Here is a 25,241-nt window from a genome sequence, read left to right as displayed (position 1 = left end):
CCCTCGACTACATGAAAAGAGACATAGAGGAGCTCTCTGATCATGTAGCCCAGGCTGGTATGACCCTGACTTTGAGCAGCATCTTACCCTCACCTAGAATGATGCCACAGTATAAAGATAAAATGATCAATTTTAACAATTGGCTAAAATTTTGGTGTCATTCAAAGGGGATCCAGTGTCTGTCAGCCTGGGATGACATGCTCGACAAGCCATGTTGCTTCGCTAGGGACGCCTTGCACCTGTCACCCCTGGGCTTTCAGATATTGGCAAAGGATCTTGCCACCCCATAGTGCCTTTTTTAGGCAAGGCTCAAAAGTCAAATCCACCTCCATAGACAGCACAAGGAACAAGAAACTAAGGGTAATGCTGCTAAATGCCAGAAGTCTTAACCTCAAGATGCATGCACTCGAAGCTCTCCTCAGTATGGAGAACATCGATATCTGTGCAGTGACAGAAACCTGGTTTAAGGCTCCAGAGAGCACCCCAGCACTACCAGGTTATACCTCATATCATGCTTTTCGGCCCCAAAACCTGGACCGAACCACAAAAGGTTCATAGGTTCATAGGTTCATAGGTTCATACTAGGCTATCTGCCCGAGGGCATTTACAAGCCTAGCCCATCGTTTTGTGGCTTACGCCACACCTTTAGTATGGGGAACTATACCCATTATTTTGCTGTGCCTCTGTCGAGCAGTGACACTGAGGTAATCCCAGGGGTATATCTGCGATCTCCCATCCAATGGTCAAGATTTCTCTTGAACAAGGCCAGCGAGGTGCTCTGCCTCACATATACCGGGATTTTGTTCCACAGCATAGGGAGTCTTTGGGTGATGAATCTATCCCTCCAGCACGTCCTATTAATAGCCGTGTCAAGGTTTAAGTCTCCGCCTTGTGGCTCTGATGGATCTAGATTTTTGAGGTGAAGCATATTCATCAAATCTGGGTTTGACATGGCCTTGTATGTTAGGCAAAGGTCACCTCTGAGCAAGCGGTAGCGACTGAATAGAGCTGGAGTTCTTTCAGTCGGGCAGCATAGGACAGATTTTTGAGACCCTTTATCCTTTTGGTGAGGAACTTTGTGGCCTCTCCAGCTGCTGCAAGTGTCGGGTCAGATACATTCGAATGGGGCATTGTACTCAATCATTGGTCTGATGAGTGATGAGTAAAGGGAGACTATGACCTCCTTTGATCTAGATGAGAATCCCTTCATGATAAGGTGGGCAATGTAGAAGGTCTTCCTAACTACTTTAGCTACATGGGTGTCGAATGACAGACTACTATCAACCTGGGTCCCCAGGTCCCTGATAACTTCTTCTGTGCTCAGTGGATTGCCACCTATTTGGTAGCTAGGGGTAACCTTGTTTTTCCCGAAGGGTATGACTATGCATTTTTGGCATTTAACTTTAGGCCGTGGCTCTGGCACCAGTTATCCGCTTCTGTGAGACCCTTCTGAAGGATATCTGTGTCAGATGTGTTTTCTACTATGGCGCCCAGTTTGCAGTCATCTGCAAACTTTGTCAGCCATAACCCTCCTGTGTTTGCTTGTACTTGGAAAAGTAGATGCCAAACAAGAGTGGGCCCAGGACTGAGCCCTGTGGGACACCACTTGTGACAGGCTTTGAGTCTGACATGGCGCCAGCAGCTCTGACCCTGTGGGTTCTGTCACTCAGCCAGTTTGCAACCCATCTTGTGATGTATGGGTTGACATTTAAGCTGATGAGTTTTTCAATGATACCCGAATGGGGTATTGTATCGAAGGCCTTAGCCAGATCGAGGTAGGCTGTATGGACTGCCTTTCCCTCATCAATGGCTTTGGTGACTGTTTCGAAAAAGTCAACCAAGTTTAAAAGGCATGATCTGCCTTTGACAAAGCCAAACTGGGTTGGATCCAAAGTCTGCAAATTCCCTATGTCTTTATTTATGAGGTCCATTATGATCCTCTCCATGGCTTTGCAGATAAGGCTTGTCAAGCTAATGGGCCGGTAATTTCCAGGGTCGGTGGAGGCACCACCTTTGTGAAGTGGTACCACAGTTGCAGTGCGCCACTCCCTGGGTACGTATCCAGAGGTAAGACTTTGATTAAACAGCTGTCCTAGCTGTGGGTTTAATTCTTCATTGAGTTCATGGAGCACACAGCCGGGGACACCATCAGGTCCCATGGATGCTGTGTTTTTTGCTTTGGAGAGAGCAGTTCTCACTTGGGCTGGAGATGTTTGAGGGGCTGCAAACATTTGGTACAGATATCTCTCCTTTTGGGGAGGGGAGAAGTTTGCACTGAACCTGTCAGCCAGTATGTTGGCAATGTCTGTAGGATCAGTAATCTTCACATCATTTTGAACTAGCTCTGAGCATATCTGGGAGTTTCCTCCCAGGTTTCTAACATAGCTAAAGAAGGCCTTATGATTGTCTTTTGAGTCTTTAGCTATTTTTCTCTCGAAATTTGCTTTGGATGATTTTATGAGAGCTCTTAGTTTTTACTTATAGTGATCAAGGGTGTCTTACCTTTTAAGGATTTTGCTCTATCTTGCAGTAGCTTCCTCCTTTTGTTGTAGAGTTTGTTTATGGCTGGGGTCCACCAGACTGGACGCTTGCCTTTGGTACAAAGAGTCTTTGTTTTGCTTGGGATTGCCTTATCCATGCAGTCCTGCAGGTGCTGGTAGAAGGCATTTGTAAGTGATTCAGTGGCTTGAGTACTGTTTTCCGCCTCGGGGCCTTAAAGGAGACCACACTAGTCTTTAGAAGTGTGAAGTCAGCTTTTGAGAAGTTCTTTACTGTGGTCTTTTTATTTCAGGTGGGGTGGGATGAGGACCTCCAGCGAGATTAGTTTGTGGTCTGATCTCACCAGTGAGGGGTACACCTCTGGTGTTGAACATTGTGCTCCCATGTTCGTGATGATGAGATCAAGTATGTTATCTCCTCTTGTGGGATGGTGACTAGTTGTTCCATGGCATTTGAGTTTATGAATTCCAGGAACTTTTGGGCTAGGGTGTTTGGGCTTGAGTAGTATTCCCAGTCTATATTAGGGTAATTGAAGTCACCTAGTATGATGGTGTTTGGTGATACATTTATCCCTCTAGTGTTTTCAGGAAGGCCATGTGAGGTTCCTGAGTTTGTGAGGGTGACCTGTAACATGCTACAATTTGCAGAGCAGTCTTGCCTATGGTTAATTGCACCTGGATGGTCTCAGATGCATCGTGCGTTGCCACCAGTCTTGAGGTGTGGGTGTCCTTGATGAATATGGATAACCCCCTCCTTTCTTGGTATTGTCCAGATTTTGGGGCCGGAACGCATGATATGAGGTAAAACCTGATAGCGCTGGGGTGCTCTCAGGAGCCTTGAACCAGGTTTCTGTCACAGCACAGACATCGATGTTCTCCATACTGAGAAGGGCCTCGAGTGCATTTTGAGCTTTAGACTTCTGGCATTGAGCAGCATTACCCTTAGTTTTTTCCTTTTTGTGTTCTAGGGTGGTAGGTTTAGAATTTGAGCCTTGCCTAAAAAGGCACTATGGGGGTGGCAAGAGCCTTTGCCAATATCCGAATCCCAGGGTGACAGGTGCAAGCCGTCCCTTGCGAAGCAGCGTGGCTTGTCCAGCATGTCATCCCAGGCAGACAGACACTGGATCCCCTTTGAATGACACCAGTGTTTAAGCCAATTGTTAAAGCTGATCATCTTATCTCTGTATTGTGGCATCATTCTTGGTGAAGGTAGGATACTGCTCAAGGTCAGGGTCATACCTGTCTGGGCTACATAATCAGAGAGCTCCTCAATGTCTCTTTTCATGTAGTCCAAGGAGGTACGTCTCAGGTCGCTTACACCAGCGTGGACAATGACTGAATCATATTTGTACCTGCTGTTGAGAGACCTGAGTGCTTGCGTTATGTGGCGGATTCTAGCGCCCGACAGGCAGCTTACTGTGACCTTCTCCTTACTCAGTCTGGTGAGCGGGACGTCAGTGTGTCTGACTATGGAGTCACCAATGACTAGTGTGTCTGGCATTGTGTTTGGCCTTAAGGGCTGTGACTGTTTGACACTCTGACTGTGAGGTCTATGTGTTGCAGGTGTTGTGTTCTGAGGTGGTGGTTGTTTGGGTGTCTGCTTTGGTGGCCTCTGCTGTTTTGGTAGATTTTTGATCAGAGCCTCCAGTATGTCTTTGTGTGTTTATGTGTATGATTTGAGGTTGTAATGGTAATATGTGAGACTGGGTCTATAGTGTGTGTGGTAACCTCCTCCTCCTGACTGGTCTTGCCAGTCCTATGTTGAGAGAGCTCAGCCTCCAGTTTGGCCGTATAGTTGCATCTCTCGCATGTATTTGTGTTTTGTGGGAGGAGGAGAGGGTTGTCTGTGTACATGAGGCAATTGTAACATTGCCTCAATATTCCCAGGTTCACCAGCTGAGCAGGAGAGGACACTAGCAACTGATCCCTCGACATGCTAGAAGGAATAGACAAAAAAAACTTTAAAAAAGATTCCGGGGGACGTGGGTGACCGAGAAATGGGGGGTTGCCTTTTTGGGGTACTATCTATGACAAGAGTGCCGTATCAAGGTAATAAGTACTGTAGGAGCAAGTGCTACGTTTAACAGATAGAGAAGGAGGGGGAGTTTCCATATTTATCAAGGATATCCACACCTCCAGGTTAGTGGCATTGCACGAAGTATTGGAGACCATCCATGTGCAACTGACAGTGGGCAAGACTGCTTTTCAGTTTATAGCATCCTACAGACCACCCTCTCAAAGTCAGGAATCCCACTCGGCATTCCTGAAAACATTGGAGAACATGAAGATCTCTCCGAACACCATTATATTGGGCGACTTCAACTACCCAAACATAGACTGGGAGCATTACTCAAGCCCCAGCACCTTAGCCCAAAGGTTCCTGGAATTTATAAACTCAAATGCTATGGAATAACTAGTCACCACTCCCACAAGAGGGGAAAACATACTAGACCTTTTCATTACCAATATGGGGACTCTATGCTCCATACCAGAAGTATATCCCTCATTGGTAAGATCAGACCATAAATTAATTTCACTGGATATCCACATCCCGACCCCACCCCCATCCCAGAAAACCAGAGTGAAAAACTTCTCAAAAGCGAACTTCACACTTCTCAAAACTGAAGTGGAATCCTTCAAGGCCCCAGGGCCAGTGGAAACTACGGCCCAAACTGCAGAATCCTATATAAAAGCATTCTACGGACATCTCCAGGAATGCATGGATCATGCTATCCCAAACAAAATCAAGACCCAATCATCCAAAGGCAGGCGTCCAGTCTGGTGGACCCCAGCCATAAATAAACTGTACAACAGAAGGAGGAAGCTAGTACATGATAGAGCAAAATCCCTAAAAGGGAAGGCATCTCTGATCAGTACTAGCAAAAAATTACGATCCCTCATAAAATCCTCCAAGGCCAGCTTCGAGAGAAAAACTGCACAGGACACTAAAGACAATCATAAGGCTTTTTTCAGTTATGTTAGGAACCTGGTATGCAACTCCCAGACTTGTTCTGAGTTGATTCTAAGCGACAAAAAATACACTGAACCCACAGACATTGCCAATATCCTGGCAGACAGGTTCAGTGCAAACTTCTCCATCCCCTCCCCCCCAAAAGAGCAAGTATCTATCCCAGCAGAGTGCAGCCTCCCAAACATCTCTGATGCTCAGGTGAAGGCCGCCCTCTCCAAAGCAAAAAACACTGCTTCCATGGGACCAGATGGCATCCTGGGTTGCATCCTACATGAACTCCAAGAAGAACTAATCCCTCAAGTAAAACTGCTGTACAATCTCAGCCTCACTACAGGATATGTGCCCAAAGAATGGCGTACAGCAACAGTGGTCCCACTCCACAAAGGTGGCGCCTCTGCGGACCCTGGAAACTATCGCCCCATAAGCCTGACTAGCCTAGCCTGCAAGGCTATGGAGAGGATCATCATGGAACTCATAAACAAAGACATTGGGGACCTACAGACACTAGATCCTACCCAATTTGGCTTCGTCAAGGGCAGATCCTGCCTTTTGAACCTGGTCGACTTCTTCGAAACAGTCACCAAGGCCATAAATGAAGGGAAGGTAGTCCACACAGCCTATCTGGACCTCGCAAAGGCATTTGACACAATACCCCACTCGGGCATCATAGATAAGCTATCCAGCCTAAATATAAACCCCTATGTCACAAGATGGGTCACAAACTGGCTCAAAGACAGAACCCACAGAGTCAAAGTTGCTGGAGCCATGTCAGACTCGAAACCGGTCACAAGTGGCATCCCACAAGGTTCTGTCCTGGGACCTATCTTGTTCGGTATTTACTTTTCTGAGGTACAGGCCAACGTGGGAGGACTATGGCTCACCAAGTTCGCAGATGACTGCAAACTGGGCGCCATAATCGACTCTCCAGCTGACACAAACATCCTTCAAAAAGGTCTCGCAGAGACGGATAACTGGTGCCAGAGCCATGGTCTAAAGCTAAATGCCAAAAAGTGTATAGTCATACCCTTTGGCAAAAACAATATGCCCACAAATTACCACATAGGTGGTAACCCATTAAGTACAGAGAAAGTAATTAGGTATCTGGGGACCCAAGTTGATAGCAATCTCTCCTTTGACAACCACATTGCCAAAGTGGTTAGAAAGACCTTCTACATAGCCCACCTCATCATGAAAGGATTCACATCTAGATCAAGAGAGGTAATCGTGCCCCATTATTCATCCCTCATCAAGCCCATCATAGAATACAATGCCCCCTTTGGGATGTACCTTACCCGACACCTACAGCAATTAGAAAGACCCCAAAAGTACCTCACCAGGAGGATCAAGGGATTCAAACAGATGCCATATGCTGCTCGGTTAAAAAAACTCCAGCTCTACTCAGTTGCATACCGCCTACTTTGAGGCGATCTATGCCTGACATATAAAGCTATGTCCAACCCAGAATTAATGGACATGCTCCACCTCAGTAAATCTAAATCCCTTAGAGCCACGCACTCAAGGGACTTGAACCTCAGCGCAGAAATAAATAGAACATGCTGGAGGGACAGATTCATAACCCAGAGGCTCCCTTCGCTCTGGAATAGAATTCCAATTCATGTTAGGCAGAGCACCTCACTGACTCTCTTCAAGAAGAATCTTGATGAGTGGATGGGGGATCATAGGTTTGTCCCAGGGATTACTTCCGTGTCACTATTAGACAGAGGCACAGTAAACTAAACTTTAAAAAGGGCACAGTATACTCAAATCAAGGGGTGGCATAAGCCAAACACAATCGGGCTAGGCTTATAAATGCCCCAGGGCAGATAGCCTAGTATGAACCTATGAACCTATGAACACCAAACACCATGCCTCTTAAACTGTCAAAACACAACCCAGCCACCTAATGAGTACTTTACTCTGCTCAACAAAAAGTTTGTTTGTTTGTTTGTTTGTGCCTTTTGGCTTTTCCCAGTTAGGGCTTGCCACAGCGGAATTCCAGTCCGCTAATGATTGGTAGTGGATTTTTACGTACCGGGTTACCAGCCCTGATGCACAACCTTCAATGAAGGCACACCCCATTCATGTATGCCTCCACACAGAAGACGTTCTAGCTGAGAATTGAACGGGGCAACATCTTGCTATGAGGTGACAATGCTACTGCAGCACCACCACTGCAGTGCTCAACAAAAAGTAAATATGAAAAACAAAACTAGCATACTACCACAGAACAATAACCAAACTACATACACACTATCAAAAAACAACAGAATATTTACATTATTAACTACTAAAACACACAATCTACAACCTATTAACTACTAAAACAATCTACAACCTATTTCTTATGTGGGGAGCTTCACCCCCCACAGCCCCTAACATGGGGGGCTGTGACCTCCACACCCCCCTACTTAAATATACCAACTCTGAGATTGCACCACAGTGGAGGTAATACATTCACATGTATCACTCCGATGTTATGTGTCTTGCTTACCCTGCTATTGCACAGTGATTCATAGCAGACTTTCTTCACATTTCCCAGTGACGTCAGGGTGTTGAACTTTGCATGGGCCAACTATGGCAGTCTGGGGTTTCCATTTTCGGAATTTTGAGCATTCGGCATTGTTCGCATTTGAGGTTTAGTGTTCGATGTTGTGCGATTCGACATTCTGCGTGTTCAATGTTCTAATATACACCCATATTTCACATATATTCCTATTTTCATGGCTTTCTCTCCCCTCTTTTTCAGGCTTGGTCTAGATGCATTGCACTAAGGGGTTCTGATCATGCCTCTTAACTGGCTGAATTGCTGCAGAACATCCAAGTTTATTGCTCATATTTTCTCTGTTCCACAAATTATTCTAATTTCTCTGGTAAATCACTGTGATGATGTGAGGATTTCTGTCAGTAAATGATGACATAATATCAGTTCCAGACCTCATATCCTTCAGAACATGCATGCTGAAACAAACCCTGTTATTCAAGCAACTTTCTACATTTCTAAGAGCAATATTTGAAATACATCCCTAGTTGTGGCCCATTGTTCCCCCATTTGTATAGCCTTTGGTCAGATTTCTTGCACTAACAGGTTGAGAGGTATGGTTCTGAGATATGAGTGCACTACATGTTTTATATATATATATATATATATATATATATATATATATATATATATATATATATGTGTGTGTGTGTGTGTGTGTGTGTGTGTGTGTGTGTATATCTATATAGCTACTAATATATTTTTCAAATATATGTATCTCCATACATGTATATCTGTGTATGTATATATACAAAACCTGAATGATTCCACAGAGCTTTTTCCCTACAGTTGAATGACTCTACTGCATGATATGTTTGAAAAAGCATCAGAAATTCCTACAGCTCAAATGGTGTAGTGGTATATTTTTCTGACTATTGTCGTGTACATAGTCCTGGGTTTGAGACTTAGCAGGGCTGGTTATTTTGTTGCTAGGCAGAACAGTGGCTAATGGAGACAGAGTGATTAAAGCAGTTTTAAGTGGCTTTAAGCTGGCTTGCACAATGTTAAGTGATGCCAACATACTGTTAACTGTACAGATGCTTAATCTGTTTTGGCTTCACTTAGCATCATTCAAACTCGCTTACTCCCTCTTACTCCCACTTACACCCATGCCAATTCCTTTAAAAGAAAAGAAAAAGGAGTTATAGGAAAGTGGTGAGAAAGGGACATGCAGAGGGAAAAACAATATGAAAGGCAGCTAGGTATGTGCAGGACAGGTGTAGGGAAGAGCTGTGCATTTGTATGAAATTTGGAGGTGAATTTGGACACTCAAACCCCAGAGAGAAGGGTGAGGACAACAGAAATGTGTTGTCAACCCAATTGGACCAGATTACATGTGTCCAGTGGACACCTGTGTGAAATGGACAGCTATGTAAGGGGTGATGATTGTTTTGGGGACAGATGCCCTTTTTATCTTTGTTAAGGTGAAAGTGAGATGTTGGGGAAGGATTGTAGGTATGTCTGAGGAGGTAGGTTGTATAGAGAGACAGACAAGACAGACAGTGTATGACGCATGTGGGGGGTAAACACCTTGGATGGGGAGGGTGTTTGGGAATCAAAGGCCCCTGAGCCCCCATATGGATATGGTGGGACTGACATCCAAACCTGCAGGCAGTCATGACTGCACCTTCACAGCCCTGATGGTGGCTGTGCTGGGGAGTGGACAGGAGGGGCAGCCTGCTACTCAAAGTGTACCAGGTGTCCCTCCATCTGTTGCAGCTGGCCACCCACCTCAGAGCGGATGACACTGCGCACCATACCCTGGAACTGACAGCAGATGATGGGCTCATCTCCACGCCTGCCCCCAAGTGGTGCAGGGATTACAGGAGATGAAGCTCCATGGTGGGTCCCAGGTGTGCTGGGACCCGGTGCCACAGCCAGATGGGGAGAGACAGATGGATCTGCTGGGATCGGCCTTCCCAAATGTGCTATGGTGTTGAGGTTTTCTAAGATACATTGCTTAGTCATGAACAAAACATTTCAATATTAGATTTAAAGGCATGCATGGGTGTTCAATTAACCCAAAACAACAGATGTGAAACAGTTGCATAGCAAACAGAACACATCTATAACTGGAACAACAGTAAGCATTGTAACAGCATGCCAGTGACAATGATGGCAACAGGCCACCAACAATGGCATTTGAACAAGGTATATTAACATGCAACCAATTAATTATATGAAGAATAATGCAACACATGTCCCAACATTAGGTTTGTTAACAACATACCTGTTGTATATGAATAATAATTAGTGATGCAGATGAGGGGTGGGAGAGAGAAGAAAAGTCCATTAACAACTGCATAAGCCTTTATTTTTACAACAGTACTGCTAAATACTCTAGAGGTCTGCCCTCACTTTACAACTACCTATGGCCTACCTATGGCATGCCCATATTTGTGAGGTGCACCATGTAGACGGCCTTCTGTATAATGGTGTTCACATGGTGGGAAACTGTCAGGTTGCTACCAACCTTAGTGCACCAGCTGACTCACACCTGATTGCATGCTCAGCACATTATTACTGTCATACTTAGTGTGGATGACATCTTCCACAGCAGGGGGAGTGATGGCTCTTCTGGCATTCTGTTTGCGGTAATGCTTCTTGTACCGGTCAGTAACTGGGCGAGTGCCTCTTGGTGGATGTCCACATCTTTAGGGGGATGTAAGACAGTGTGCAGCCTGCAAGCATCCATACACCTGGTCAGCCACAGACCACTGCTATTGTCCTGTACCTCAGATACATATATCTCAAACAGTAGAGGCTCCCCAGACCAATTCTTGGGGTACACCATTGTGGATGAATCTGCTATTATAGGTGGGTTCTACTACTTTGACTGAGTGGCTATTATCATTGGGAAAGTTAGCTACCCATCTGGTAACCTACAGGTTGGTGTCTAGCTGTGTAGGTTTATGTATCCTCTCCACCTGGGGATTAGTGTGAGAGGATTGGGCTAGGTGAAGGTTGGCATTGTTTATCATCTTCCCCTCATCCCTGTGTTTGTTGACCACTGCAGAAAGGTCAATCAGGTTTCACAGGTCTGATCTCCCTTTGACAATACCATGGTGTGTGGGCCCAGGCATTTTGATGTTGCCAATGTACCTGTTCATAATGTCCTTGATATTGCCTCCCATGCCCTTACAGAGCAGGCTAGTTAGGCTGATGTGCATCATACTGGCTGGGTTGGTGGATTGTTCCACTTTTGTTTATAGGGATGACAGTGGCTGTCCTCTGTGCAGATGGTACGACACCAGTGCTTAGGCTGTGGTTAACTACAGTGCAGGATGGATCTGAGGGGCTATGCCTGTGTTCATGTGGGATGCAGCCAGGGATGGTATCATGACTATGGTAACCTCTGTGTGTTGCCTTTGAGAGAGCATTATGGACCTGCTTCCTGATGATGAGGGGAAGGGGGCAGGTTCTGCACATGCACATATGTACCACTAGGGGGACAGAGGGGTGGTGTTTACACTTCACTTGTCTGCAGCCAGTTGCCTATATTTATGCCATATGTAAATGTGGTGTTATTGACCACGACTGCAGAGCAGATTTGTGTGTTGCCTCTGGAATTGCAGATACATGTGTGGAAGGCCTAGTGATTTGCCTTGGTGGATGTGTCTGATTTGCACTCAAAGACAGCCTTAGGGTACATCACCTGTGCCCTTATTTGCTTGTACAGACCAAGGAGACATTGTTTTCAATGAGGCACCTGTTCCTACTCAGCCCGTCCAACAATTGTTTCCACCTATTATGGTATTTGTGTATTGCTGCTGTCCACCACAGGTGTTTACCTTAACTTGAGGGAGATGATGTTGTCCTGTCAGGTACTGCTGAGTCCATACAGCTATGTGGGTGCCCACATAGTATTGTGGTGTGGGCCTGGACAGTGTTCTAGTTCCAACAAATGGGGCATTGGCTGTACAGCTACTTCTACCTACTCTGAGGGGATTTATAGTCATTTGTGTACAGTTCATTCTGTTTGATACAGTAAAGGGGGAGTGGGGAGCAGGGGAGGTGGTGACCTGATCAGTGATGGCTATGTGGTCAGATATTACCAAGGGGGATGGTACAGTTGGAATGCTACAGTGGCTACTCATGTTGGTTAGGACCAGGTACATGAGATTCCCACCTGCTGCAGGAGTGTTGACAAGCTGATCCACTGCATTGCCATTGACAAAGCCGAAGGATCTATATGTGTTCATGTTCAGGTGGCATAGGTCAGGCACAGTATGTTTGGGTAGAACCCTGACAGATTCCAGCAGGTCCAGTAGGTGTGGTGGGTATCCATAGTCATGGTTGGAGGCTGTAGCTACCTATGATTTGAGTAGGTGTCTTGTCAACTGTTACCTGCACTCGGGATGTCATCTATGTGACATACTGTTTGGCCAGTCTGGAGGTGTGTATATGTATGCTAATGTTCAACACTCCACCTCCTGTGGCTTTGTGGGCCTCCATTTGGGATCTAAACGTATGATGGGATGAGTGACCTGGCAAGGTTGGTGTGTTCTCCACAGTTAGAAAGCAGGTGTCAGCGACTGCACAAATGTCAGCATCCTACAGGACAAGGTACGCTTGCATTGACATGGGTGTCATGGTAAGAACCTAGCATCTGTTAGAGCAAGACATCTGCACAAAAGCACACATCAGTGGTGGGGAAAGGCCAGTAAATGGTGTCACTTTATGAATCTAGCTGAAACACACTTATTTGCCAGCAAAGGCGGTGTCACATTCACAGGTGTACTCTGAAGAATATGACATCTGACAATGAAATGTATGCTAATTTTGTTATGACTTCAGTCTCTAATGGGTTGTCAGTGATGTGCCAGACAATACACAACTGTCTGAAGCATTGACTACAAATATGAGGCAGACATGTCGTCAGTCTGCAAAACTCTGGACCGTTGCCAGGTATGGGCTAAGTATTTCCCGTACAGTTCAACACATACATCTGCACCTGTCATGTTTAATTTCTCCAAATCTTTTGGGTTTCTAATATCATGATGGGAATGGACCCCATTCCTAAGTCACAATACGATTAAAGTTCATGAAATTAGTATTGTTTGTTGCACCTGTCATGTAGTATGCACATACCCTATGTACATCTCTTACATTTGTAAGACAAGCATGTGTATCAGAGTAACATTTACAGGTGAAATATGAATAATTACAAAATCCCAGGTAGCTGCCCGACCAGTGACACACTCAGTACTGGACAACAGAGACTCAATTAGTAGTCATACATGAACTGACATTTGCTGGAGTGACTCAGAGGCCAGAGACGTGCTCCATTTCAATGCAGTGAGGGCAAGCAATAATGCCCATAGGTGCTGGACAGCAGCATATGAGTCCAGCAGGTCTTGTTGCAGCCTAGTGTTTAATGTCCCATTTGTCATCATTGCATCCCCCCTTCTGCATTCCATTATATGCTTACATGATTGCCATACCTCTTATAGTGCTCAGATGTTCCCTCACAACGATGCAAATGGTTAGGTTTGTGTAGTCACAGTCTGTCTTTGTGTAGATGGGTTGAGAACTGTGTTGCATAGGCAGCAGCTTGCCTTTTGTAGGTATTGCTCATGAGCAGGTGATGGCCTGTGAACCAATTGGTGTCTCCCACTTGCTACTTTCATCCAGAGCAGCTGTGTTGTCTTTCTATTTCCCAATGCTATAGCAACACAGTGCTATAATTACGGCCTTCATGTGTGCCTTGCCCCTTTTCTTTGCCTGTGTGGAGGACATTATGGAGGTGTGGGGGCTACAGCTTCACAGGCAGTAGGTGGGAATACCTCTCAGGAGAGGACATGTAGAGACAGGCCAGCAACATGGGGAACAAAGCTCCAGAACTGGGTACAGATTGTAAGTCAGTAGTGTTATTATACACATAGAGGGTTGCTAGTTTAACAGGGTTCATCTGGACATGCATTTTCTGCATGACTTGACATCTGATAGTGATATGTCTCTGATTGATATACCTCTCAACTGTTCTGATGTCCACAGACTGCTCAGGAGTTCACCTGTTATGTTTGGTCTGTTCCTCAGACAACATCTGTTTTTGTGGAAGCAGTAGGATAATGTGAGGATTGTAATCAGTAACTGTTGACATCCATTGGTGTTTCAGACATCATATCCTTCAGGGATGTTGTGTTACAACAAAGCCTGTAACACTGTCAACTGTTTCAGTTTGTAACACCATTATGTGAGATATGTCTCTTTTTCTGTCCCCCTGTCCCCCAAGTATGTCATGCTTTGTCCAGATGTCTTGCAATAAGAGGGTCAGAGGTATGTGATATCATTATTTCTTGACTGCATTCAAGGTATCATCCCATTGACTTAGCAGACTCCTGGAAGTGGTATGCGGCAGTGGCCATGAATATGGTCTCACACCCTCTACATTCTCTGGAAATCTGTACATATTAGAGTTATGTATGCCTGGCTATTGTGAAGCGACTGCCAAGATTGTGTAGCAGTGTTGTGTATAGCTATTTGTTTGGCTGGGTAGGGAAAGTAGCAGATGTTAGTGTCACAGATCCTTTTTCTATCTGACTGCGGATGCTGCTACAGCTGCTGGTGGTCTATCAGGTGTGTACATTTGTAGGTGCAGACTGAGAAAGGTCCTGTAACACCTCAGGATTCCCAGTACACTGTGAGTTGGGCCAGTATCTGTCAGTGTATTATGTGACTGGGAATCAGGATATGTTCGTTCAAACAGTCATTCTCTTCTAGAGTTCATTTGGGGAATTGGCATGTTGCTGTTACTGTGGTGCAAATGGTTGTTGGTGGACATTCATGCACCACTATCTGCTTTTCCCTATAGTTCCATCCCTGTAGTGCATGATATATTTGGATATACATGGGTAATTGCCCAGAGCTGATTTGGGTTAGTGTCTTGTTGGTCTTACTGTGGTCCAGAAGGTGCTGGGTGACATGTTTGGTGGCTGTCATGAGTTTTTCCATTCTGTTACATGCCAGGCAAAACAAGCACTGACAGAGACAGAGTGATTAAGGCACTTTTAAGCAGTTTTAAGTGGTTTTGCATGTTTTTTCACAGTGCTAAGCATTGCTAAGAGATGATTAAACCCTCTTAGCTTCACTTATCACCCTTACTCCCGCTTACACCAGCGCTAATTTTCTTTAAAGAAAAGAAAAAAGGGTGATAGGATAGTGGTGAAATGGAGGCAAGCAAAGGGTAAAACATTATGAAAAGCAGCTAGGGATGTGCAGGACAGGTGTAGGAAAATGACCATAGCTCTACATTTCTTCAGCAGCAACAGATGTGAATTACATGTGTAGAATTTGGAATTTACAGCCCCACAACCCACAGGCAGGGGTGTTGGCGACAGACATTTACAGAGTAATCTGTGGGTTGATTGATTAGCTTCACTGTACATGGGGATGAAATGCAGAGCTACGTATGGGGCAATTTATTTTTTTTGCAGGACAGATGCCCTTTTTGTTTTTTTAAGGTGAGTGTGGGATGTAGGGGAAGGGCTGTAGGTATGTTTGGGGAGGTAGGTTGGGTGAGATAGGTTGCATTTGCAGACAAACAAGACAGACAAGACAGCAGACAGTGGCAGCATATGACACATGAGGGGGTAAACACCTTTGATGGGGAGGGTGGTTGGGAATCCAAAGCCCATGAGCCCCCAAATGATTACAGTGGGACTGAGGTCCCCACCCACGGGCAATCAGCACTGCTACTTCATGGCCCCAAAGGTGGCTGTGCTGAGGGCTGGACAGGAAAAGTGGCCTGCCTATCGAGGTGCACCAGGCAGCCCTCAATCTGCCACAGCTGCCCACCCAAATCAGCTTGGATGGCGCTATGCACCAAACACCAGAACTGATTGCAGGTGACAGACTCCTGTCCGCGCCTGCTCCCAGGGGGGGTGAGCCCTGTCCCCTGAGGCAGTTCCACCCAAAGGTGGTGCAGGAACAGCGGACGAGGAAGTCCTGAGATGGGCCCCAGATGTGCTTGGGCCCGGTGCCATGGCCAGATGAGGCAGGACAGGTGGATCCACCAGGATCTGCCTTCCCAAACATGCTATGGTGTTGAGGTTTTAAAAAATATGTTGGTTAGTCATGAACAACATATTTCCAGACTAGGTATAACAGCATGCATGGGTGCTCCAAATAACCCCATAAAACGGATTTGGAACAGTTGCATAGCAAAATGGACACCTGCATAACTGGAACAACAGTATGCATCATAACAGCATGCCAATAACATTGATGGCAACAGGCCACCAGCAATGGTATTTGAACAAGGTATGTCAACATACACAATCAAATATATGAACAATAATAGAACAAAAGTCCCAACATTAGGTTTGGAGTAAAATATACCCATAGTATATGAATTATTGTATTGATCCAGATTCGGGGGAAGAGACAAAAAGTCAGTTAATAACTGTTTATGCTTCTATTTTCCACAACAGTACTGCTCAATACTTTATGAGTCTGCCCTCACTTTACATCTACCTATGGCCCATAGCTTCTGTAGCACAAACATACCTATTAAACTGTCAGCCTGGAATGATACGGGGCAAACTGTAACAACTCTGGGTACATGACTAGAGGGGACTCATACATGTCAGAGTTGCATATCTGGCACAAGAGGGGTACCCTGAAGTGCTGCTATGAGTATGCTATTAGCATACTTCAACTGGTTTCCTATCTGTGTCTAGGGTTATTGGCAGCAGTGACCATTAGCCGTGACAGCGTGACACTTGAGAGACATGTATCAGGAAGAGTGCATGTTGTATGTACCTATCCTGCTATCATTTGCAGGCATGTGGTGGGACAGTTGAACGGTTGTACACAGTTTGTATACCCTTAATGCAGCTACTACCAACATTTCCTTACCTGTACAACCTGTGAAGAAAATATCTAACACTACCTGACTGTTTTTACTTTTATTCATGATTCCTTGTGTGTAGGTATGCACACATCTTAGTACCACTTCCTGGATTTGAACCATGTCTGGGTGTGCAAAATTAACAACTAAGCTATTTTTCATCACACTGAGCTACTGGAGAACTGCTTGCTCTTGTTTCACTGGTTTCTGCCTAATAGTCCTTTGTTATATAGTCTGAACTTGTAATCCTTTGATGCATGCATGACAGATAGTTATTGTACTGTGCATTAATACTTTGGATTACTACAATCTGGAAAGCAAAGGTTAACACAAGGCAATTCTGAATGGAACACACTTTGAAACTTTACACATTACTATTCAGGGTTCAGAGTTTAGTGCAGTCCTTTCCAATACATGTCAAGCAAAGCACTTCGCTGACCCTCTTCAAGAGAAATCTTGATGACTGGATGGGAAATAGAAAATTCACCCCGGGGATAACTCCAGTGGCTCTACTAGACAGAAGCACTGGGAACTAAGGTTGGGTGGCATGATGCCAGGGTCATCCTATGGCTAGGCTTGTAAAGGTCCCAGGCCCATTAGCCTAGTACACAGCAATATTTCACATTTTAGTTATATCTTGTTTTACAGCTCCACCATGTACAGTTTTTCTTACAGCTGATTCACAGAACAACCTCAGTTAATGTATGCTGTCACAGCCACATTTGCTGTGAAGAACCTGTACATATTCTATATGTCTACAACAACATACCAGAACAAACACAACAGAATCTTAACTCCTATGTCTTTTGCTACTAGTGACTGATGATATTTTCTCCATATTTATTTTTATCTTCACTTGTTGATTCTGGTACAATAATACTGATCTCTGTTTATACCAATCTGATTGAATTCATTGAATTCTGCTTTAATGTATATTTTCTGTATATATTGCTGTAATCAAACAAACTAGATTCATGCTTTTATGTATATATTATGTATATGTTACTATATTTACTATCTGTAACACTGTTTCTGCTTCTGTACTAATTAATGTTTATATTTTTTCTGTATCTCGTTGGAGCTTTTCTCCCTGGGCCTCCACTGAAAATTGGCTCTTTTAGGCCCAGTGGACTTATCCTGGTAAACAAATGCAATAAATAAATAAATAAATAAATAAATCTTTATTGCACATCAGTAGTAGTCGGTCAAACTTTTTTATTTATTCAGTTCACACAGTAACAGTATACCTATGAGCAGTAAGCAATGTACTCCTTCTTAGCTATTTGAACAATATACTGCAAAATAGATTTGTACTTACCAGCCTGTCAGCGCAGCCTCAGCAGTCTATTGGCATGAGATTCTACATTCATAGCCCACTCTGCTGCAGCTGTAGGGGAGGAAAAATAAACATTATGCATACCTGTCTATCACATTCTCAGGCTAGTATTTGCTGCAAACTACTTAATAGTGATACTTAATCACTACTGGAGCATTCTGTGCCCATGCATCTTGGATCCACTGGGCCAAGAGTGCCCCCTTCCTCCATTTTAGGTCAGCATAGTGAACAGTGAACCGTGAATGTTGGCATGTAAACCAGGACTATAACCATTACACTATTTCAGGTTGGGAATTTCAGCTGTATATTTTTATTTATCTTTTATAGGATGTTTAAGCAATGCTAAGCAGAGGACTATAACATGCACACCCGCTCAGCTACACTTAAACATTTCTTAGCATGGAAAAAACATTATTATATTATCATTATATTATTATGTTATATAGTGAGTATTGTGGTTTTCTGTTCACCAGTCCGGAGGATGCCACTAGCACTGGTGAGATAATGTGTGAGATGGTTCAAGGCCCCCACTTTGCATGTGAGCCCTGGTACTGGCACTGCAGCAGTCTCTCATCATGGTTTTCTACAAGGAGTCTGGCCATGACCCTGGAATCCTGAATGCTCCAGTGCTGAGCTCAAAAGTGCACTCCCTCTCCAACTCCAGACATGTTCCTGCAGAGATCAAACTAAACAGGTTATGGCTGTATTCCCAACTGCAAAATTCCATTTCAAAAATGCTGAGCACAGCTTAGCAGCATGCAAATCTGCTAAGCTGAGTTGAACAGTGCTTAAAGGGGTACTTGCTGAGCACTGCTTTACAGTGCGCAAATCCACTTAGCTGAGTTACCTGCTGCTTAGCAATCACATCTAAGTGATGCTTAAACCTGGTAAGCATAGCTGCGCATTGCTGACCATTGCCCACTTTTTATTTTAGAAAACTATCAGAATAATAACTTCATTTAGTAGGTGTATATGATTTACTTTACATGACATCCCTCTATGTACTTTCATTACATTAGCAAGGGGTGTGACTATACTGTATGGGACACTTGTGTATACATGGGTGATTTCACATGTTATATGCACTCACACTTCCATTTTACACCAGCTACACTACCCTGGTTGACAAAAAACAGTTACTACATAATTTACATTGAAAACCTAATTTTAACACTGCTTTCCCATATAAAAATAACTTGCCTGTCTTGGTACTTGAACCATGAATGCCAGCTTGTAAAACCAGGACTATAACTACTACACTATTTCAGGTAGGGAATTTCAGCTGTATATTTTTATTTATCTCCTATGGGATGTTTAAGCAATGCTAAGCAGAGGGCCATAATGCGCACACCAGTTCAACTACGCTTAAACATTTCTTAGCATGGAAAAATATTATTATATTATTATTATATTAATATGTTATATAGTGAGTATTGTGGTTTTCTGACAAGTCATTGAGGACTGCAGTGAGGAAATAATGGCACACATTTGACTTTCAGACTTCTATCCTTCAGAAATTCATGCTAATGCATAACCTGTTTTCTATCAACTTTTTAAGTTTGTAAGAGCAATATGTATATTTTTACAGCTTTGTCCACCCATTATTTGTGCTTTTGTCCACATGGACTGCAGTCAGGAAATAATGGCATACATTTGACTTTCAGACTTCTATCCTTCGGAAATTCATGCTAATGCATAACCTGTTCGCTATCAACTTTTTAAGTTTGTGAGAGCAGTATTTAAGAAGTGTCCATATTTTTGGGGCTTTGTCCACCCAGTATTTTTGCCTTTGGCCACATTTCCTGTTTAGCAGGTTGTGAGGTGTCATACGGCACTTTTACAATGCAGGGTTTGTGTCACAGAACCTGTCACACACACCCTGCATTGCTTTCCTGCTCCTGTATTCATTTCAGTGTCCACAGACACTGAAATACCCATTTATTTAATTTCAGTGTCTGCGGACATGGAAATACTGGCATAATATTAGAGAAATTCTCTAATATTGTGCAGCATTAGTTTTAGAAAGTGCTGTATGGCACTTTCTAAGTGCAGCGGGCATGTTAACTGTGCACACAGTGCTAGAACATGCCCCCTGCACTCATTCACTCTTTGTGTCCATATAACCCTTATCAGTGTGCCTTCATGAATATGCAAAGCACGCTGGTGTTAGGGCTATATGGACACAGACACAGTTCACTCTGTGTGGGAATAGGACTATTCCTGCATGGAGTTTATTGAATCCTAGGGATTATTCTTTGTGTACAATTCCCCCATTTTACTTCCCCTTCTTTAGAATTATTTCACAGTACTTGTCCTGAATATTTCAGGGCTACAGCACATGCTCACATCTTAGCTTTGCCTATAAGCAAGCCAGTTTGTTTACATTCTGTGCTCTTAGAAGTAAACACATTTTCATGGCCTTGAACACTATTATTGGCCATGAAAAAAGTGCTTGCAAACATGTAGGCACAATAAGCAGCATGCATATGTGATTAGAGCTGCTGCTCATCACATTAACATGCTTACATTGTGTAGGTTTGGCCTGGCACCTATGTGAAGGCTGCCAGCCTAGCCAGATAGAATTTTATAGATAATTCTATCATTTGTAAATATTTAATATAAGACACAGGTTTGTTGTCTTAAATGAAAAAAAAAAACTGCTGTTAGATGTGGAACTAGAAAAAATGAAACAACAGTGCTCCCTGCTGACCACGTAAAACATGTGACCCTGTGATCTAAAGTTGGCTCCAGCCTGTCTAGATGAAGACATTCTTTCTATTGTTTTAACCAAGAGTTAAATTGCTAGATTTAAGCATGCAAATTTATTTTTATTGCTCTGCTTCCTGACCAGCTGCAAGATAACACAAGGAGATGATAAGACTGTAAATGTAGTTTCTGTTAGCCTGGGAACCCAGGGAAGTGTGAAGAATGATGTAATGGGAACCAGGAATGTGATTTTAAAAACAGAGAGAATCACAGAGAATTAAACATTTTGTCTTGACCATCAAACTCAGCACTGTCTTGCTCTATATGTAAGTTTATCTTAGACTTGTGTTTTCTCTTGGAAATAGCTAGAAATTAGAAATATTAGAATACATTTTTTCTGTGATGTCAGAACTGTTCTACTAAATTATTTTAAGTATTTCTCTGTGATCTCTGAACTCTTGACTAGCACTGTGTAGTAAAAAGTATTGCCTTATGTTTTTATTATTTATTATTAAATATTTTTAAACCATTAACTGTGGCTGTTTTGTGTAGAGATAATTTAAGCTCTAGAGTACATTGCATATGTATAGTGATTACTGTACCAAGTCACTCTAATAAGCCTTGACTGTTTAGTTATACTACCAATTGGATAATAATATTGCACAGTAATAATTGTGCACCCTTTTTAGGGCCTTTGAGTAGCTGATAAATATTAGCTGGGTGGTGGCAGTGATTTCTACCATATAGTCTGGGTAAAAGGAGCACAGCTGGAGAACCTGTGCCAGCCTTCCCCAGGAGTGTCTGCGTGGTTATATAAACTTATCTCTAAGTGTGTGTTTGTCAGCTACTTGGGCAGGGATATGAAGCACTGGCTGGACAGAGAGGGTGCTGGAGATTTTAGCTTGCCCAGCTGGCTGAGATTTGGATCCTATAGCTGTGCCAGTGGGGAGTCATATTGGGGATCTGAAGAGCAAGGAAGCGACCAGCCACAGACTGACTGTGATCTCTGTGTGCTCTTAAGGGAAATTGCACTTTACTCTATTGTTAATTTAGCATTGTACACATTTGCAACATCCATATATGATTGAAAGGTATTAATGTGTCATAAAATAAACAAATATCACTGCTATGATGTAACAAAAAGCAACCTGTATTGCAAATGTAATAATTGCAATTACAGCAATTTAATTGTTCCTGGCATATTATCTCTGTTAACATTTTATAAATACTTAGCCAGTAATAAAAGTAATTGCTGCTTCTGGTTATTGAACCCCCACATACACATTTAATCTTGTTTTATCATTGCTTAATACAAGCAGCAAGAGTTATTGGTGAAGGCAAGCATACTTAAGATAAAAGTTGAGGTATACCTGCTCAAGATACTAGTGACTAATGAAAATAAATTTCTGGCTTGAATTTGGACCTGAGTCATACTTAATCCATGTATCTCTGATGAGAGTTAATCTCATGGGTTGCAGCTATTTCCTCTGAAGGTGTACAGTACCTAAAGAAAAGAAATGCATATGAAGGCATAATGATTATGTGCGTTGGCTGGCTAGATCATTAATGCCATATCATAGACAGGTTATGCATCAGTACACTTACACAACTGAGGGTTGTTCTCAGTCCTAAATTCAGCTTCCCATCAGCTTAGGATGTCCTGTGTGTGCTTTTTAAGGTCACTATAGCAATGAAAAATTTGTTCTTCTGTGTGTGGAATGCCATTTGCACTGGGAACAGCCTTGGCTAAACTTTTCCAAGCCTCAGACTTATACTTAGAACCACTATAATACTCCTGCAGCAGCCTATGGCTGTAGCACTTTATGAGGAGTGCCACAAATGTTCTGGACTCCTCAGTGCCCCACCTTTGTGCTCTAAATTTAGCACCATTGTTTCCCTCACCAGTCATGTTTACAAAAAATTGAGCTGACAAAATATGTCTGCACTGGTGCCTAATTTAGATCTTATGGGTAACTTTGTGCAGAAATATGCACAGTCTTGCCAACTGCATTTGTGCAATTTAAAGCAGTTGGATTTCTTGGAAGACACACTGCCCCTACTAACATCACATAGCAGCAAAGATATGAAACATGGCATTGAGCTTTACCATGTATGATGTTCAACCTACTGACACAGGTTCCAATGTTATGCTTAATGGCATGTTCTTTTTTAATTCTTGCAGTTTGGAAGGAGAAAGAGAATGAGTTTGGACATATTGTGGTGTTGGGGCTTAAACAATGTTAATATATTGTTGTACTAGCTGGGAATCTAACCCATGGTATAAAGTATGCAAAAATTGAAACTTTGCATACTAATTGACATTGCCACAGGAGAACTACCTTTCAAGCATCACAATTAGAGATACGCTAATTTCAGAATGAATGGAGATACTTTTCAGAGAGGCCTGTACGTGTGTGATTTTAATTAGTCTTGGCACTGCAGTCCTATGTAAAAGTCAATATTTCTGTTTCTAAATATATTTAGGATGGATGCAATTGAATGGGATTCGTACTATAGACTGGGTGGGTTACATACATACATACTTTACAAGACATAACTGTCCTAAACACATAGGATATGTGATGAGTCAAGATGATTATAACAAAAGTATTCTGCCCATCATACATATGCAAGTGAATTTTATATTAAATATATTCATTGTCATGTTTAGGAAATTGGACATGCATTAGTTTGAGGTTATATGTGAAACATTAATGATATGTGCTAAATAGAAAAGTTTAGTTATGCAAGCATTATTGATACATTGTTTGCAAGAAACATGTTTAACATTGTCATTTTGTTTACTGTTACAGCCCTAGCCAAAATGATGTAAGAAATGATATTTTTACAACCTTTATAAAAAATATCTTTTAGCTGGATTCAAATCCTTAATTTGTTGTGATTTTTATCTAAACTCATTGCACTTACACCTTCTACCACAGAGCTAAGTATGCGATAGGTGGAATTTCTCCACTCAGTATTGTCCAGCATGCTGAGCAAAGCACATCATTTTCATGTCTGCTTGCACTATATAAGGCAGCTTTAACTACATTTTTCACTTTTTTTTCCTTAGGTAGTGAACCATGTTTGAGTACTGCCAAGAGGATAGCGAATGCAAAGTAAAAAAAAAGATGCATTACATGTATACAGAATAAGTGCAATGTGACCTTGACACAGAATTCGAACAATGCCTCCTGTGACTTTTTTCATTCAATGCACTTCATTTATACCTTGTGCCCCAGAAGTGGACATCTGTCAGATGCACAGAGCAAATGGAAAAGGCATTAGAAGAAAATATATGATAGAGAACAAAGTTGACAGTAAGTTAAATGCAATCAATGGCTATATGTAGCAATGACTAGAGCAAAAAGTGCATTCAAATCACACTTTCATCCTTTCTCATCTCATTGCAGCATCAAAAATTTATTTTGTGGCATACATTATCTAACTTGTAGTTAATGACAATGTAAAAGTGCAACAGTTCACATGTTATTAGCAATGCTGACAACATTTGATTTTTAAACAACAGCATAATGATATTACAAAATGTGATTACATTTGTATTCAGATGGCCCTCTGTAAAATTATCAGTTAAGTGGATTTGAACCATGCATCAACTGTTCTTTTTCTTTAAGCTCACTGCACTTGTACTTAATGCCACAGAGAAAGTTTCCCGAGAGGTGTATTTTCTTGACTGAGTAATATGCTGAATGCTGTAGGCCATGCAATGCCATTGGGCTGGTTTGTGTTACATAAACTAAATGTTTAATTTTTTCCCTTCAGCTGTGAAAGTTCATTTCATGCTGCCAAGTGAAAATGCAAAAGGCAATATTTATTAGAAGCTTCCACACTTTTTTTGAATAACTACTTTAAGAAACATGAAATAATCACAATGTATATCTAGCAATGAGCAACACTACTACTACTGCTTTACACTGATACATTCAGCCTTCTCACATCTCCTTGCCATGTCAGTAGTATCATGCATGTCTCACAATATCAGGACTTTAGCTAATACCATGGGAATGAAGAAGGGCTGAAGAAACAGAATAAATGCTCTCATATTTCACACAGCACACAAAAATAATGATCTGTGAACAAGTTTTAAACCCTGAATCACCTGTTTGTTTCTTTAAGCTCAATATATTTACATATTATACCACAGAGATAGGTGTATAACAACTTGAATTAATTCACTCAGTACTGTCCAGATTGCTGAGGAAAGTGCAACAATTTGGTCTTAATTGCACTACTGATGGCAGTCAAAATAAAATTTGACCATTGCCAGTCAATGGAGCACAATGCCAGAAATAGCATGCAAATAATAAAGGAAAAGAATG

The sequence above is a fragment of the Protopterus annectens genome, chromosome 7.part1 (genome assembly GCF_019279795.1).
Source record: "Protopterus annectens isolate FY-2018-M chromosome 7.part1, PAN1.0, whole genome shotgun sequence".
Lineage (NCBI taxonomy): Eukaryota > Metazoa > Chordata > Ceratodontiformes > Protopteridae > Protopterus > Protopterus annectens.
The sequence above is the reverse complement of the archived record's forward strand: the minus strand, read 5'-3'. Positions refer to the sequence as shown.